This window comes from Panthera leo, chromosome B2, assembly GCF_018350215.1.
Source record: "Panthera leo isolate Ple1 chromosome B2, P.leo_Ple1_pat1.1, whole genome shotgun sequence".
In the NCBI taxonomy this organism is placed as follows: domain Eukaryota; kingdom Metazoa; phylum Chordata; class Mammalia; order Carnivora; family Felidae; genus Panthera; species Panthera leo.
In genome coordinates this window covers 28,034,322-28,054,045 of record NC_056683.1, presented here as the reverse complement: position 1 = coordinate 28,054,045, position 19,724 = coordinate 28,034,322, and the positions used below count along the sequence as shown (strand labels likewise).

General features: G+C 35.9%; 1 long non-coding RNA gene across 1 annotated transcript in view; it reads left to right on the top strand.

The window, feature by feature from the left end:
• Window positions 1-17,477, top strand: part of LOC122219635 — a 51,611-nt gene extending 34,134 nt beyond the window's left edge. Inside the window, exon 3 of the long non-coding RNA XR_006202502.1 lies at window positions 17,442-17,477. This is a non-coding gene — a long non-coding RNA (uncharacterized LOC122219635). The remainder of the gene's footprint in view (window positions 1-17,441) is intronic.
• The last annotated feature ends 2,247 nt before the right edge of the window (window positions 17,478-19,724 follow it).

The window sequence follows — 19,724 nt, the reverse complement described above, 5'->3', positions numbered from 1 at the left end:
TGTGGGAGTTCAGGGCACTGGTTACCAGGTAGATACACAAGGGATCATCTTTAGGTGCTGAAAATGTTCTTTATCTTGATCTTGGTGGTGATAAAATAGGTCTATTATAGCACATGCAAGAATTAATCTAGCTATATATTAAATTTTTTTAATGTTTATTTATTTTTGAGAGAGAGAGACAGAGTGTGAGCAGGGGAGGGACAGAGAGAGAGGGAGACACAGAATCCGAAGCAGGCTCCAGGCTCTGAGCTGTCAGCACGGGGCCCAATGCGGGGCACGAACCTACAAATGGTGAGATCATGACCTGAGCCAAAGTCAGATGCTTAACCAACTGAGCTACCCAGGTGTCCCTCTAGCTATATATTTAAGATTTGTGCACTTTATGAAAGTTACACGTCATTAAACAAGAAAAGAACTAGTTGTTTTGGTAAGTGCCTAGAGTGTATATGATGATGTACATAGGTAAGAGAGACACTGAATATATGAACCTAAAAGTTTATAATCTCTTATGAAAATGATAGATACTTTTATTCTTGCCCCAAAGAGGTTCTATTCCATCTCCTAATACAAATTAGCTGTAGATGTAACCAGACAGAGGTCATTTCTCAAAGAAAGTTTTGGATTTGCTCATATATTTGGGCAATTATTATTTGAGATCTTAGAATTACATATATAGAAAATAGAAAACTATAAGAGCAGGTGTTGATAGTTACCTGTCTGAACTATAGATGAACTTGAGGCTATGTCTCTTGTGGAGCCTGATTTTCTATAGTATCATTTTCTTTTTTAAAAAATTTATTTTTATTTTTTAAATTTATATATTTTTAATGCTTATTTATTTTTGAGAGAGAGAGAGAGATCAAGCAGGGGAGAAATAAAGAGAGAGGGAGACAGAATCTGAAGCAGGATCCAGGCTCTCAGCTGTCAGCACAGATCCCGATGTAGGGCTCAGATTCACAAACCTCTAGATCATGACCCAAGCTGAGCCACCCAGAGGTCTCACTGTACTACCATTTTTTAATGGGCATGCCAAGATGAGTTACCTGCAAAGATATTCCCAGGAAGTTGAAGAATTAATTTGGTTGATATGAATGTGAGTTAGATTTTGGCATAGTTAATATTGAGCTTTCTTGTTTCTTAGTCATTCTTTATTCATAACAAACTATCTCACGCATACAGTTTGGTTTTACTTTGAAATACGTTTTAGTATTTGATACGTCTTTGAAAATGTATACCTCACTTATGAGAAGTCACAATTATTATTCAGGATAGTTAATTATTAAATTTATATGCTAACCCAGCTGCATATGTTATGTTTTACAATTTTCTGATTTTCCTAAATCTTCCTAAAGGAACATGCATTACTTTTTAATTAGAAGAATAATTATATAGTATATTATATAATTTACTGTAGTTATATATAATTTATATATTATTTATATTATATAATACTAACAACATATGTTTATTTACTTCAGTTATCCTCCCTGAATTCCATAGCCATCTATTAAATATTCAGCTATAATATTTAATAAGCAAGTCTCTAGTTTATCATATCTCCAATCAAAATCTTCTTCTCTGTATTTGAGACTAGCACCTTCATGGAGACAGCAACCGAAACCATCAACTGGGGTATGATCTCCATCACCTTCCACATTCTACCTAACAAGAAGGCATGTCTGTTTTACCTTTTTAGAGTGTCTCTTACCCACTTCATCTCTTCACCCTTATATTACTGTCCCTCCAGTTCATCTTCCATAAAGCCATAAGGATGAGCTTTCTAAAACACATACCTGATCATATTACACCCTTGCTCAAAATACTATTGCCTGTTACATTAAATTCAAACTTCTTAGCATACCTGGGGCCTTGGTTCCCTGACTCCTGCCTACCTAGCCATACTCAGAACTTATGCTCCAGTTGTGCCAAGCTTCTTGCAATGATCTTTACCTGCCAGGCTAATGTAATCTGTTGTACATGATGTTTTTTTAATGCTCTCTCATTCCATCTGCCATCATCCACCTGCACATCTTTCAAGATTAAAAGGTATCTACTCCAACTAGGTTAATCTACTCATTTTTCACCAAATATGTCCTATGGTTTTCAACACCTATACTTGTGTTGTTATGCGTTCCCTTAACTTGAATGTCCTTATCAATTATCTTCAAGTTTCCAGGACTGCTATTTTCAAGGCTATTTTAATAGATAGATGAGATAATTCAGATTGAGAATCTGTTCTGGGACCGTAGAATTTAGATCTTCCCATTCACTTAAGGCCATTCTAGCACACTATAAAAGCAGTTATGTGGATGAGCAGAAGGACAGGGATCTGACCTTTTGGCTCCATTTTGTTATGCCATGGCTATACGGAAATATGTTTTCAAGTAACTAAAGCAAACAGGATGCTGAGCAATTTGGCTAACTAGGGACATTCTTGATAACCATTCTGGATATTTAAGATGAATGAATGCCTTCAGACTTGGGCTTGGATTAAGGGAATTGGCTTGCCAACTGTTGCTTTGCTGTGTAGATACAGCTGGTGTTAGATATTTGCATTTGATAATATTTGACTTACTCTGATGTCTAAATCTAATTTTTGACAGGGATACCTAAAAGGAAAAAAATTGCCTTGAAGATTCCTTGTGAAACACTCAGGGATATATGCAACTTCTTTCTTCTGCATAAATCAAAATTTTGCCTTTAAATTAATAAGGAGTTCTCAAGGTTCAGGAGAGCCAAGTCTCTGTCATACTCCATTACACAATAGGAAATGGGAAAGAGAAGAAAGAAATGTGCTGGGAACACAGTAAGCCAGCCACTCTACTGATACTCTTGCTGTGGCCTAATTATGACCAATTTGTGGAGGGTCAGTTGTATAATAGATAAAATTAAGGGATTCTTAAGCCAAAACATTCTGCGTAGAGAAAAAAAAAAGCCTACAGCAAACTGACAGTACCATATGGAAATTTGTTTCTTTATTTGTGGTATCTTGGATAAACTTACACAAAATATTGTGCTTCTGGCAATGTTAGAACAAATGGCCATTATATTATGTCTATATTTAAAGTATTTTCCCCTTTTTACTACCACAGTAATTTGAAGGGAACCAAGCAGCTGCCTCATTGTTTGAGAAACAGTTGTTTCATGGCTAAATTGATCCCAATTTCAGCAGCCACCAGCTTGTTAGGGATTTACTTTGAACATTTCAATGATAAGTGACAAAGTCCTAATGTCTAAGTATATTATGATGTGAGTCACATCCAGAGAAATTAGGAAAAAACACACTGGTCAAGCTTTTTGTTTGTTTGTTTCAATGTTACACATAAGGTTACTGCCAGATGTTCACATTTCATCTTGCCTGGATAAAAATTTGTATTCAAGCATGTCAATATCATTTAACAGCAAAAGCAATATAATTACAGTATTCAATAAACATTTAATAAGACACAGACATTTTCAGTCAGAAGAGGACTTACCAGAGTGTACCTTTTAGCAATTTAGTAGTTAAATTAGGACCCCCCTTTTTTTCTTACAACATCTGGTGAACAGTCTGTAATTTCTAATGTTTTGCAGTGAAAAGCCACTGCACAAATTCATTCCTATGAACAATTTGCCAGTTGTTTACCTTTATGCCAATCTTATACCCCTATCAGGCATATATACTTCAAATGTGTTTTCTGCATTAAAAAACAAAACAAAACAGAACAAAACAAAACAAAAAACAAAACACTAGAAACTTCAGGCTTCTGGGCATAAAGTTAATGCTATTCAGTTCACCAACTGTCATCCATGTTTTAAGATGTCATCATCCTCTCAGCATTGTAAAATAAGCCACATTGGGAAGAAAAATGATTTACTAGCTCTACTTTTGCTTCAATTTGCTATGTTATCTAGATAGACAATGCACCGGGGGAAGGGAGGGAAGAAGGTAGTTTCAATTTTCCCTTCTTCCCTGTGTTGGTAGTTTGAGAAGTTAACATGAATGATCTTAAGAATAGGTTTAAAAATATCTAGCAACCCACAAGAATCGCTATTCCTTCCCACGCTTGTCAATGTCATCACAATGTACAAGATGGCAGTGAGTAGCACCAACAGCCTGAAATACTTACATTGTTCTGTATTTTAATCTACCAGCCAAGGCCCCTCTCTTTTAAATTTTTAAAAGAGTTTTATGGCTGAATTAATTTACATGCCTGGTTTACCCAGACAATATCATGCTACATTTTGCTTTGAAATGTATGACATCAGTCATTGACATATATCAGAGGTCAAAATTTGGATCATTGTTGGAGCAACACCCTGTATTGATTAGATATATTTCTTTTAAGAAACATTAAGTATGTATACGTTCACAATATGAATCCTCATAGAAACCACTTGAATTTTCATAGATAAGCGTAGCTTCAGTTTATAAATGAGAAAATAAAGATTAACGACTTAATTCAAGCCAAAAGGTTGGCCCTTGGCGGGAGGCAGAGCTCTTTAGTGGAAAGAAAGTTGGTCCATAAATCAAAGGACCAGGGTAATAGTCTCAATTTTGCCATTAGCTATGAGAAATTGGACAAACCATCTGTTCTTTCGATACCCTTGTTTCTCCATCTGCAAGTGGAAGTGAAATTCAGTTCATTTTTGTATCCTCAGAACTGTAGATTCAGAGTTGCAGTGAGTATGTATTTATATCTTTCTAATAAAATTCTTTGAAAAAGTATAATTGAATAAACATTTAATGAGTAAAAGTCTTCTAAGAAAACAGAACTAGACCTTGTTTTTATTGGAGGTACCCCCTGATAGTCTGCTTGTCTGGGGAGATGAGGTCCCTCAAGGGACTGCTTGAAGAAACATAGATTGTCCCTTCAAGGCTGGCTAACTGGTGGTTTTTGGTCTGCTAAGTGGCTTGTGAAAATGAAGACAAGAGTTTAATATGTGGATTTGGCAGAAAGAATTTTTATGGGTCCTATAAGGAAAGAAGAGGAAAGTAGAGTTAGTTGGCAGAGAAGAGAAATTTTGAGGAAAGGAACAAAACTGCTTAATGGAGATTTTGGTTAACTTCCTTTGGGAACTATACAATTTAGCTTTTTATGCATAACTCCACAGGTCCTGAGTGGGCAATCCGGTTCTTATCTGCATATTGTCCAGCTGGACTGCTTTGAAGATAAGAGAAATGCTAAGTGTGGTCTTAAGACGGCATACAGTTTTGGCTATGTTGCCCTCTGGGGGCTTGCTTACAGGTTACAAATAAGTCAGGGGGAGGAAATGTCTGATCACACAACCTAAAGATAGCAAGATTAGCTATAAGGACAGTGTTCTATTGTGGCAGTGAAATGACAAATGACTTAAAATATTTCCATCATGTATTTAAGTTCTTCATAATTTCAGTTTCATACACAGGCAGCAAATTAAATAGATACTCATTCAGATGCATTTTTTTTAGTGTGTGAACAAATGAAGTCTTTAATTCAGTCCTCCAGTTTAAATATAACCAAGTAAGTGGACTTTATCTTCTTAAAGAGCAAGAGAAAATGCATGAAGAAGCTGAGATTGCAGTTATATTTATTTATATAGAAGCTGATATTTTATCATAACTTCCATTACATAGTAAGCACTGTATAAATGTTAGCTAATATTGTTGTTATTATATCAAAGGCTAACTTGTCAAAAATATGAAATAAGAGAAATGTATCATCCAATTATAAATAATTTACATCTTAAGTAAACTAAACAAAATCACCTAAGAATTCTGATTTCATTGGCAGGGACATTTTAGAGCTCCCTAGTGATTTAATGTGCAGTGGAACTGGAGGACAACTGCCTTCAATAGATTCACTATTGGACTTTTTTATTAAGAAGTGAGATGAGAAAGAGAAAATATATATAAGAAACTGATAACAGTTCTACTTCTGAAATATTTTTATTATGATGGTGATGGTTGAGGGATGGGCCATATGTGACAGGAAATATGACAAAGTTAGGTTTGGATGTTAAATATTTTATTTGCTTGCTTAATACTCATTTAAGGCTGATTGCTTTTTCCTTATTTTGCCAGTGGTCTTATTGGTTAGTCTATTTTCTAGTTAGTTCAGATTGTATTTATGTAGACACAAAATCTACTCCCCTTGATTGCTGTTCAAAATCATGCTTTTTTGAAACATCTTATCTAAGTGCAAATAAATCCATGTTTATTCCATAGTTAACTGAGAGAAATCTCTGTGCCATTATTTTTAAAAAATGTTTGTTTATTTATTTATTTTGAGAGGGAGAGAGCTCAAGCTGGGGAAGGGCAGATAGAGAATCCCAAGCAGGCTTCATGCTTTCAGTGCAGAGCCCTACCCAGGGTTCAATCCTACAAACTCTGAGATCGTGATCTGAAGAGTAGGACACCTCACCAGCTGAGCCACCCAGGCACCCACTCTGTGCTACTATTCTAATTGTTATATTCTTATAGGTGTATATTGATATCTCAGTGTTATTTTAATTAGCAATTCCTTACTTGCACATGATGTTGAGAATCCTTTCATTTGCTTATTTGCCATCTTCTTTGGTGAGTTGTCTGTTCAGATCTTTTGCCCATTTTGTAACTGAGTTATTTGTTTTACACTTTTCCCTATTACTTCATTTTATTTATATATTTTTGATAAAATTATATATATTTAAAGCATACAATGTGATTTGATATACATACACATAGTAAAATGATTATTATAGTTAAATATAACATATCTAACAGTTACCATTCTTTTTGCTATGATGAGTACACCTAAAATCTACTGTCTTAGCATATTTCCAGTGTTCAATGTGGTATTTTAAGTATAGTTGTCATGCTATAGAGAAGATATCTAGACATATTCATTCCATATAAGTGCAATTTTGTACCCTTTGACCAATATCTCCCTATTTCCCATGCCTCCTCATCTCTGGTAATCACCACTCTACTCTCTGCTTCTTTGAGTTTGATATTTGTTTTCTTATTATTGAGTTTTAAGAGAACTTAGTATATTTTGGATACTAGTTGTTTATCAGATATGTGTTTTACAAATAGTTTCTCCCAGTTTCTGGTTTGTCTCCTCAAACTCTTAAGAATATCTTTTGCTAAGCAGAAGTTTTTAATTTTAATGAGGTCTCACCTATCAACTTTTTCTTTCATAATACTTTTGGTGTTGTATCTAAAAAGTTATTGCCAAGCACAAGGCTACCTCAATTTTCTCCTATGTTGTCTTCTATGAATTTTAGGTCTATAGTCCATTTTGGTCTAAAATCCATTTTGAGTTAATTGTTATGAGAGATGTAAAGTCTGTGTCTAGATTAATTATTATTATTTTTTTGCATGTGGATGTCTGAATTTCCCAGCACCATTTGTTGAAAAGATCCTTCCTTACTGAATTGTCTTTGCTCCTTTGTCAAAGATCAATTGACTATGCAGGTCTATATGTTGTTTCTCTATTCTGTTTAATTGATCTAGTTATTGATTCTTCCACAAATACCACACTATCTTAGTTTTTTATTCTCAAGTTAGTTAATATATAGTGTAGTTTGGCTTCAGGTGTAGAACCCAGCAATTCATCTCTTATGTATGACACCCAGTGCTTATCCCGAAAAGTGCCCTCCTTAATGCCCATCACTCACTTTTCTTATCTTATTGCATTAGCTACAACTTCCAATACAATATTCAATAAGAGTGGTGAGAGGAGCGGTGCCTGGGTGTCTCAGTTGGTTGAGAGTCCAACTTCGGTTCAGGTCATGATCTCACAGGTCACAGTTCAAGTCCCAGAGCCCTATGTCAGGCTCAATGATTGTCAGCACAGAGCCTGCTTCAGATCCTCTGTCCCCCTTTCTCTCTGGCCCTCCCCCATTGTTCTCTCTCTAAAAAATAAAATAAATATAAAAAAGAGTGGTGAGAGATGTCCTTTTTTTAAAACAATTTTTTTAAATGTTTTTATTTGAGGAGGGATGGAAGATGGCAGCATAGAAGGACGCTGGGCTCACCTCATCCTGCTCATCACATCTGCCTAAGTAACCCAGAAAAATGCCAGAAGACTGGCAGAATGGACTCTCTGGAGCCAAGCAAGACAGGAGGCCCACAGAAGAGGGTAGTAAGGGCAGAGAGGCAGTGCATGCTACATGGACTGGCAGGAGGGAGCCAGGGCAGTGGAGGGGCAGCCCGCCCAGCAAGGCAGAGCCCCTGAAGTCTCGCTTGCAAATACAGAGGGGCCAGACTCTGTGAGTCATCTGGAATATTATAGTCAACAGCTCTGCTCAGAGAGCAGGAGGGTGAGAGGACACCGGGAGACAGAGGTGTTGAGCCCTGGAAGACACAGCTCAGCTCTGCAGGGAACAAAGGCACTGGCAAGCGACTTCTCCCTCTCCCATCCCCCAGTCAAAATCCCAAAGGGAACCAGTTCCTGTCACTGAACTTGCTTGCACGGTGCAAACACCCAACACTGTGCTTCTGTGGATCCATGCCTCCGACGACGAGTTAGCTTCCCTCTCAGTGCTGCAGGGCCCCTCTCACAGGAGACCACCAAAGGAAAAGTGAGCTGAGACTACCCCTCCAGCCCCTGTGCACCTTGCGGATCCACACTGGCTAATACATCAGATCCCATCAAGGCAGCACCGCAACCTGGCAGTGTGCAAATAGCCCAGAGAGGGGCCACACCACTCCACAGTGAGTCCTGTCCCTGGGAGAGGAGAAGATAAGGTACACACCAGTCTGACTGTGGCCCCAGTGGTGGGCTGTGGACAGATATTGGGTCTGACTGTGGCCCCGCCCACAAACACAAGTTACTCCATACAGCACAGGGGAAGTGCCCCCGCAGTTCCACACCACTCCAGGGACTATCCAAAATGATGAAACGGAAAAATTCTCCTCAAAAGAAACTCCAGGAAGTAGCAATAGCTAACGAATTGATCAAAAATGATTTAAGCAATATAACAGACCATGAATTTTGAATGATAGTAATAAAATTAATCACTGGGCTTGAAAAAAGCATAAAGGATAGCAGAAAATCTATTGCTACAGAGATCAAGGGACTAAGAAAAAGGCATGAGGAGCTAAAAATTGCTATAAATGAGGGGCAAAATAAAATGGAGGTGGCCATACCACGGATTGAAGAGGCAGAGGAGAAAAAAGATGAATTAGAAGATAAAATTATGGAAAAAGAGGAAGCTGAGAAAAAGAGAGGTAAAAAAATCAAGGAGTATGAGGGGAGAATTAGAGAACTAGACGATGCAATCAAACAGAACAATATCTGTATAATAGGAATTCCAGAAGAGGAAGAGAGAGAGAAAGGGGCTGAAGGTGTACTTAAACAAATCATAGCTGAGAACTTCCCTGATCTGGGGAAGGAAAAAGGCATTGAAATCCAAGAGGCACAGAAAACTCCCTTCAGACGTAACTTGAATTGATCTTCTGCACGACATATCACAGTGAAACTGGCAAAATACAAGGATAAAGAGAAAATTCTGAAAGTAGCTATGGATAAACAGGCTCTAACTTATAAAGGGAGACCCATAAGACTAGTGGCAGACCTATCTACTGAAACTTGGCAGGCCAGAAAGGAATGGCAGGAAAACTTCAATGTGACGAACAGAAAAAATATGCAGCTGAGAATCCTTTATCCAGCTAGTCTGTCATTCAGAATAGAAGGAGAGATAAAGGTCTTCCCAAACAAACAAAAACTGAAGGAATTCATCACCACTAAACCAGCCGTACAAGAGATCCTAAGGGGGATCCTGTGAGATAAAGTACCAGAGACATCACTACAAGCATGAAACCTACAGACATCCAATGACTCTAAACCCATATCTTTCAAAAATAACGCTGAATGTAAATGGACTAAATGCTCCAACCCAAAGACATAGGGTATCAGAATGGATAAAAAAAAAACAAGACCCATTTATTTGCTGTCTACAAGAGACTCATTTTAGACCTGAGGACACCTTCAGATTGAAAGTGAAGGGATGAAAACTCTTTATCTACCATGCTACTGGAAGTCAAAAGAAAGCAGGGGTAGCCATACTTGTATCAGACAAACTAGACTTTAAATTAAAGGCTGTCACAAGAGATGAAGAAGGGCATTATATCATAATTACAGGGTCTATCCATCAGGAAGAGCTAACAATTATAAATGTCTATGCGCTGACTATGGGAGCCCCCAAATATATAAAACAATCACAAACATAAGCAACCTTATTGATAAGAATGTGGTAATTGCAGAGGACTTTAATACTCCACTTACAACATTGGATAGATCATCTAGACACAGGATCAATGAAGAAACAAAGGCCCTGAATGATACACTGGATCAGATGGACTTGACAGATATATTTAGAACTCTGCATCCCAAAGCAACAGAATATACTTTCTTCTCGAGTGCACATGGAACCTTCTCCAATATAGATCACATACTGGGTCACAAAACAGCCCTTCATAAGTATACAAGGATTGAGATCATACCATGCATACTTTCAGACCACAATGCAATGAAGCTTGAAATCAACCACAAGAAAGTCTGGAAAACCTCCAAAAGCTTGGAGGTTAAAGAACACCCTACTAAAGAATGAATGGGTCAACCAGGCAATTAGAGAAGAAATTAAAAACTATATGGAAACAAATGAAGATGAAAATACAACAATCCAAATGCTTTGGGATGCAGTGAAGGCAGTCCTGAGAGGAAAATACATTGCAATCCAGGCCTATCTCAAGAAATAAGAAAAATACCAAATACAAAATTTAACAGCACACCTAAAGGAAATAGAAGCAAAACAGCAAAGACACCCCAAACCCAGCAGAAGAAGAGAAATAATAAAGATCAGAGCAGAAATAAACAATAAAGAATCTAAAAAAAACTGTAGAGCAGATCAATGAATCCAAGAGTTGTTTTTTTGAAAAAATAAACAAAATTGATAAATCTCTAGCCAGGCTTCTCAAAAAGAAAAGGGAGATGACCCAAATAGATAAAATCATGAATGAAAATGAAATTATTACAACCAATCCCTCAGAGATACAAGCAATTATCAGGGAATACTATGAAATATTATATGCCAACAAACTGGACAACCTGGAAGAAATGGACAAATTCCTAAACACCCACACACTTCCAAAACTCAAACAGGAAGAAATCGAAAGCTTGAACAGACCCATAATCAGCAAAGAAATTGAATTAGTTATCAAAAATCTCCCAACAAATAAGAGTCCAGGACCAGATGGCTTCCCTGGGAAATTCTACCAGACATTTAAAGCAGAGATAATACCTATCCTTCTCAAGCTGTTCCAAAAAATAGAAAGGGAAGGAAAACCTCCAGACTCATTCTATGAAGCCAGCATTACTTTGATCCATAAACCAGACAGAGACCCAGAAAAAAAAGAACTACAGGCAAATATGCCTGATGAATATGGATGCAGAAATTCTCAAGAAGACACTAGCAAATCGATTTCAACAGCATATGAAAAGAATTATACACAATGATCAAGTGGGATTCATTTCTGGGCTGCCGGGCTGGCTCAGCATTTGCAAGTCCATCAATGTGATACGTCACTTTAATAAAAGAAAAGAAAAGAACCATATGATCCTGTCTATCAATGCAGAAAAAGCATTTGACAAAATTCAGCATCCATTCTTAATAAAAACCCCGAGAAAGTCGGGATAGAAGGAACATACTTAACATCATAAGCCATTTATGAAAAGCCCACAGCTAATATCCTCAATGGGGAAAAACTGAGAGCTTTCTCCCTGAGATCAGGAACACGACAGGGATGTCCACTCTCACCGCTGTTGTTTAATACAGTGTTGGAAGTACTAGCGTCAGCAACAGACAACAAAAGGAAATCAAAGGCATCAAAATTGGCAAAGATGAAGTCAAGCTTTCACTTTTTGCAGATGACATGATACTATCCGTGGAAAACCCAAGACTCCCAAGACTCCACCAAGAGTCTGTTAGAACTAATACATGAATTCAGCAAAGTCTCAGGATATAAAATCAATGTACAGAAATCAGTTGCATTCTTATACACTACTAATGAAACAACAGAAAGACAAATAAAGAAACTGATCCCATTCACAATTGCACCAAGAAGCATAAAATACCTAGGAATAAACCTAACCAAAGATGTAAAAGATCTGTATGCTGAAAACTATAGAAAGCTTATGAAGGAAATTGAAGAAGATACAAAGAAATGGAAAAACGTTCCATGTTCATGCATTGGAAGAATCAATATTGTCAAAATGTCAATACTACCCAAAGCTATCTACACATTCAATGCAATCCCAATCAAAATTGCACCAGCATTCTTCTCGAAGCTAGAACAAGCAATCCTAAAATTTGTATGGAACCACAAAAGGCCTCGAATAGTCAAAGTAATATTGAAGAAGACCAAAGCGGGAGGCATCACAATCCCAGACTTTAGCCTCTACTACAAAGCTGTCATCATCAAGACAGCATGGTATTGGCACTAAAACAGACACATAGACCAATGGAATAGAATAGAAACCCCAGAACTAGACCCACAAACATATGGCCAACTAATCTTTGACAAAGCAGGAAAGAATATCCAATGGAAAAAAGACAGTCTCTTTAACAAGTGGTGCTGGAAGAACTGGACAGCAACATGCATAAGGATGAAACTAGACCACTTTCTCACACCATTCACAAAAATAAACTCAAAATGGGTAAATGACCTGAATGTGAGACAAGAAACCATCAAAACCCTAGAGGAGAAAGCAGGACAAAACCTCTCTGACCTCAGCCGCAGCAATTTCTTACTTGACACATCCACAAAGGCAAGGGAAAGGCAAAACAGAACTATTGGGACTTCATGAAGATAAAAAGCTTCCGCACTGCCAAGGAAACAATCAACAAAACTAAAAGGCAAGTAACATAATGGGAAAAGATATTTGCAAATGACATATCGGACAAAGGGCTAAGTATCCAAAATCTATAAAAAACTCACCAAACTCCTCCCGAAAGACAAATAATCCAGTGAAGAAATGGGCAGAAAACATGATTAGACACTTCTCTAAGGAAGACATCCAGATACCAACAGGCACATGAAAAGATGCTCAATGTCACTCCTCATCAGAGAAATACAAATCAAAACCACACTCAGATACCCCCTCACGCCAGTCAGAGTGGTGAAAATGAACAAATCAGGAGACTATAGATGCTGGCAAGGATGTGGAGAAATGGGAACCCTCTTGCACTGTTGCTGGGAATGCAAACAGTGTAGCCACTGTGGAAAACAGTGTGGAGGTTCCTCAAAAAATTAAAAATAGATCTACCCTATGACCCAGCAGTAGCACTGCTACTAATTTACCCAAGGGATATAGGAGTGCTGATACATAGTGGCACATGTACCCCAATGTTTATAGCAGCACGTTCAACAATAGCCAAATTATGGAAAGAGCCTAAATGTCCATCAACTGATGAATGGATAAAGAAATTCTGGTTTATATACACAATGGAATACTACTTGGCAATGAGAAAGAATGAAATATGGCCTTTTGTAGCAACGTGAATGGAACTGGAGAGTGTTATGCTAAGTGAAATAAGCCATACAGAGAAAGACAGATACCATATGTTTTCACTCTTATGTGGATCCTGAGAAAGTTAACAGAAGACCATGGGGGAGGGGAAGGAGAAAGAAAAGGGTAGAGAGGGAGGGAGCCAAAACATAAGAGACTATTAAAAACGGTGAAGAAAGTGAGGGTTGATGGGGGTGGGAGGGAGGGGAGGGTGGGTGATGGGTATTGAGGAGGGCACCTTTTGGGATGAGCACTGGGTGTTGTATGGAAACCAATTTGACGATAAATTTCATATTAAATAAGTAATAAAATGTTTTTATTTATTTTTTTTTTTTGCGAGACAGAGACAGAGCACGAGTGGGAGAGCGGCAGAGAGAGAGGGAGACACAGAATCTGAAGCAGGCTCCAGGCTCTGAGTTGTCAGCCCAGAGCCTGACATCAGCCTGAACTCACAAACCAAGAAATGATGACCTGAGCTGAAGTGGGACATTTAACTGTCTGAGCCACCCAGGTGCCCCAGGAGATGTCTGTTTTTAAAGATTTTTTAAAATGTTTATTCATTTTTAAGAGAGAGTGAGAGAGACAGAGGGCAGAGGGAGAGGGGCAGAGAGAGAGAGTGACATACAGAATCTGAAGAAGCCTCCAAGCTCTGAGCTGTCAGCCACCGCCCCAGGTAGGGCTCAAATTTAGGAATTGTGAGATCAGGACATGAACCAAAGTCCAATGCTTAACCGACTGGGGCACCTGGGTGAGGTGATGGACGGAGATGTCCTTGATTGTTACCGATCTTTAGAGGGAAGCATCTAGTTTTTCACCATAAAGTATGATGTTAGGTGTGGATTTTTTATAGATGATCTTTATCAAGTTGAGTATGTTCCTCTCTATACATTTTTAATTAGAAAAAATCATACAGATAGTATACATGAGCACATTCTAAGTTCAAAGACCTCAATAAAGAGCTATATGATAAAATATTTCTTTTACTTTTTCTACAGCTCTGGTTCCCACTCCAAATCATGTTATCATCTCAGAAGAGATATTAATAGTTTTATGCATATTATTCCACTGAATATTCTACACACACACACACACACACACACACACACTCAACTCTTTGGGGATTATTGTTTGGGTTTCCTTCTTTTATGAATAAAATGCTATGCAAAAATGACATCTGTTGACTGGTCATTACATGCTAGGCACAATTCTTCATATATTCATGCACTCAACCCTCACAATACTACCTTTGATGTAGATGTTTTTAGCATTCTTATTTTATAAGTAACTTAAAATATACTTATTTTATAAGTAATAAATAGAGAAAAGTTAAATAACTTGTCTCTATTAGACCAATACTGCTATTTCCAAGGTCAATTCTCAGTTCTCATCTTACTTGTTCTATTAGCTGTTGATAACCCCTACCTTTTTATTTTGTTTTACATTTGGTTTCAAAGAAATTACCCTTTTTCCAGTTTTTATATTTCACTGGTCATTCTTATTTGGTCTTTTTTGCTGGGTCCACCTATTTTCACTGAATGAATGTTGGAGTACCTCAGGGCACACAATTTGGTTCTTTTTTGTTTTCTGTCTACAGTTATTCTCTGAGTATCTCATCTAGTCTCCTGACTGAATACCATCTATATGCTGATAACTCCTGAACTTCCGGCTCTGAGCTCTTTTTGAAATTCACATTTATGTGTCCATTCACCTACTCCATGTATCCAGTTGATATTTAATAGACAAGTAAAATCAACATGCCTCGAGTTGAATTTCTCATATTTCTCCTCTACCTGCTCCATCAACAATTCCCTTCAAGTTGTTAAAACTTTCTAAGTATTATGCAAGTGCATCTAATTGGCAGATTCTTATACATATACCAGAACCCCAACTTCAGGGGAATATTGGAAAAATTGTTCTTTATTTTATATCTTGTCCAAATAGAAAGGGGCTTAAAAGGAAGTTGAGAGAGCCAAACCAGGCATTTACCACTATCAGTTTACTTATTTATTTGAAAAGAAAAGCAAATTGAAAATTTTATAATTTGTTAACTAATGCTCTTGTTTTTAATTTTATTTGCTTTTCTTAGGTTTATTGTAATGTTTTCTTCTAAATTTTTATTTTATTTATTTATTTTTAATATTTATTTATTTTTGAGAGAGAAAGAGAGAGACAGAGTGCGAGCAGGGGAGGGGCAGAGAGAGAGGGAGACACAGAATCTGAAGCAGGCTCCAGGCTCTGAGCTGTCAGCACAGAGCCGGAGGTGGGGCTTGAACCCATGGACTGTGAGATCATGACCCGAGCTGAAGTCGGGTCAACGACCTGAGCCACTCAGGTGCCCCTTTCTTCTAAATTTTTTAAAAAGTAATCTCTATGCCTATAATGAGGCTTGAACTCATGACCCTGAGATCAAGAGTCACATGCCCTACTGACTGAGATAGCTAAGCACCCCATCTTCTAACTTTGTAAATTGGATGCTTAATTTATAGATTTTCCTCTTTCTTATTTTTATATGTGCAATTAGGGCTATGAATTTCTCACTGCTTTATGTGTATCCCATAAGTTCAGATATGGAGTGTTTCTATGATAATTTCTAATAATGTCTATAATTTCATGACAAGTTAATAGCTTTTTTTCAATTTCAATTTTATTTCTCTGTGAACAGTTCTGTTTCTCTGTAAACATTCTAAAATTTTGAGGTGACAGGGATTTATTTTTATTTCTTGTATTGTTATTAATATATATATATATATATATATTTGTTTTTGTTTTTAATACTGAAACCACTCTTGGTCTCTCACTCTTTTTTTTAAGTTTATTTACTGAGAGAGAGAGAGAGAGAGAGAGCGAGCAGTTTTACATTTAAGGGGCAGAAAGAGAGGGAAAAGGAGAATCCTAAGCAGGCTCCACTGTCAGTGCAAAGCTCCATAAAGTCTGGATAGGGAGCTTGATCTCATGAAGCATGAGATTGAGACCTGAGCCAGAGTCAGAGGCTTAACTGACTGAGCCACCCAGGCACCCCATATTAATGTATAGTTTTATTTCATTTTGACCAGAGAATGGTGCCTATATTATTTATACTTTTAATTTTTTGAGGGATTTTTATGACCTAGTATATGGCCAATTTTATGAATATTCCATGTTATGTGTCAAAATAAGATATATTGTTCCTTTCAGGACATAGAATTCACCATATATCCATATATATGCATCTCCTTATATCAATTAGATCTTTCCATATTTTTTATCACTTCATCTGTACTGAACTGAGGCTTGTAAAATAAAGTTTCCTATAACTAGTGCATTTCTGTATAGTTCTTTTTAGAGTAATTGTATAATTTGATTTATGAAAGTAGATTTGATAGATAGAATTTAATAAATTTACCTTGGTATAATTTACTACTTTTGCTCTGAAGTCAATCCTAAATAATGTTAAATTTACAATTTCTTTTTTGTTTGTATTTGCCTAATACCCTCTATCATTTGATGTTTAATATTTAGATTATATATGGCATAATGTTGGATTTTGCTTTGTTGTGTATTTTGTAAGTCTGTTTCTGTAATTAAGAATGTTTTACTCATTTACATATGTTGACATAACCCTTTGCCAATTCCTATGTGCCACTATATTTAACACTAAACCTTTGATTTTAATTTTTTTCATAATATGGCTTATATTTTCTTTATTTTTTTACTGTTTTTCTGATAACTTAAATGGTTTACATTTTTGTTCTAATGATTAACTTTATAACTTTACTTTTTTATTTCTTTAGATAATATACTTTGACCTCTTGCTATAAACAATATTATAATTAATGTTTTCCCTTCTTTCTCCTTGTTCCCCTCTATTATTCAGTATTAATTATTTTATTATTGGTTTTATTTTTATACCTATAAATGTACTTATACCTTTATTATTTGACTCATCAGCTCCAGGTGGCATAATCGTATAACCAAGAGTAAGAGGTAAGGATAAAACCAGCATATTTTTACTTTTTTCCATCTTTTCTTTTTTCTTCTTATATCTTTTGTGGTATTATTTATATATTAATAGGATTTATAAAGTTTACTGTATTTATTCCATATTTGTTTTAATCCTATTTCTGCAATTCAAACTCCATCCTTTAATAACTTTTTAGTAGGAGGTCATGGGAACTGAGTTCTTACATGTTCATGAAATTTTACTGTTTGTCTTTTTATGTAAATGAGAGTTCAGTTGACTGTAAAATTCTTAGACTACTTTTTATGTCTTTGAAGATGTTGCAGGTATCGTTCACTGTCTCTTAATGTGAAATCTATGGAAAAAGCTGAGGACTGCCTGATAGTTTCTTTTAGAAGGCTTCATCTAGTGTTTTTTTCCTTGCTGTTCAAGATATTCTCTCTAAAATCCAATTACTTTACCAAGATATTTCTTAATGTTTGTCATTCTTTGTGAGCTTTTTCTGGAACTTTTTAGTAGGTAAATTAAAATCTAATTTTATTTCTTGTAAGCTTTCTTGAATTATTTATTCTTAATTATAAAATAATCTAAATAAACATAAAAATATAGAGAATAAAACAAGCATCTCCATATCTAGCACCCAGCTTTACCAAATCATATAGTTTTACTATATTTGTCTTAGTTTTATTTTATTTTATTTTATTTTATTATTTTATTTTAAATTTCATTTTATGTTTTTGGAAATACAATACAGTTGAAGCCCCAAAACTCATAATTCCACTCCCTCTGACCTCTTCAGGAGTAGTTATTACTCACAATTATGTAGTTTTCATTTCTTTGCACATTTTTATCAATTACCATGTATGTAAATAATACATATGTAGTATTTTGCATGTTATCAAACTTTATATAAGTATTACAGGACACATATTATTCAACAGAACTTTGTTTTAGATTTGGTCACATCAATATATGTGCTGTGTATGCCATAATTTATTCTATTATCCTTTTTCTCCATTAAAAACACTGTAATGAAAGAATGCTATAATGAACATTCTTACAGTCTCCTTGAAGATATGTGAACTTTTTTCTTGGCTTTAGCTAGAAATGAAATTCCCGGTGTTTAGTAAATACACATCTTCATTATTTAATGGATATTGCCAAATTTCCCTCAAACGATTTAACATTCTACATTTCTACGAGCGTTATATGTGCATTTCTAGTACTTCATATTTTGGCCAATGCTTATTGTTTTCAAATTTCAAAGTTTTCCCAGCTGATGAGTGTGAAGTTAATTATATCTCGTGTTATAATTTGCATTGCCCAGATGTCTAGCAAGAGTGAAAATTATTTTTCATATTGTCAATGTTCATTTGGGTTTTCTCTTTTGTGAATTGCCTGTTCATAAACTTTCTCCAGTTTTTTTTTATTGTTTGTCACTTTATTAGTAATTCATAGGAGTTCTCTTTGTATTATGGATAATACAAATAATCCTTTGTTTTATTTATTGCAAACATCTCTTTCTAATTTTTGGCTTTAAAATTTTTTTGAAAATCTCTTGTCATAGAAAAGTTTTAAATTTAGATATACTTAAAGTAAATCCTTTCTCTCCTTTATGAATAATGTATTTTTTTTGTGTCATGTTGAAGAAATCATACTACCCCAGGACTAAGAAAATATTCTGCTTTATTTTCTTCAAAAAATTTGTTTTTCACATAGAAGTTTTTTTTTTTTAACTTATCTGGAGTGTGTGTGTGTGTGTGTGTGTGTGTGATAAGATAGGGATATAATTTCGTTTTTTTTTCCATATGATAACCCATTGTTCCAGAATTATTCATTAAATAATCTCTCATTTCCCTTGATTTTTCTTGCTCAGTATGTATATATTTAATCTTATATATGAGTTTATTACTATATTTAGGAGGTAACTTTTGAATACTTTTTTAAGGCTTATTTATTTGTTTTGAGAGAGAGAGTGTGTGAGCAGGGGAGGAGAGAGAGAGAGAGAGAGAGAGAGAGAGAATCCTAAGCAGGCTCCATGCTGATAGTGTGGGCTTGAACTCCCAAACTGTGAGATCATGACCTAAGCCAAAATCAAGAGTCCGGCGCTCAACAGACTGAGCCACTCAGGTGCCCCCTTTTCAATACCTTTTATACTGGAAGTTTTGGTAAAAGTAGACAAAATAATAATGAATACCCATGTACCTATCTCCTGAATCAACAACCATCAACCCTTGGCCAATTCTATCCTATTTAAGTTTTATTCATTTCCT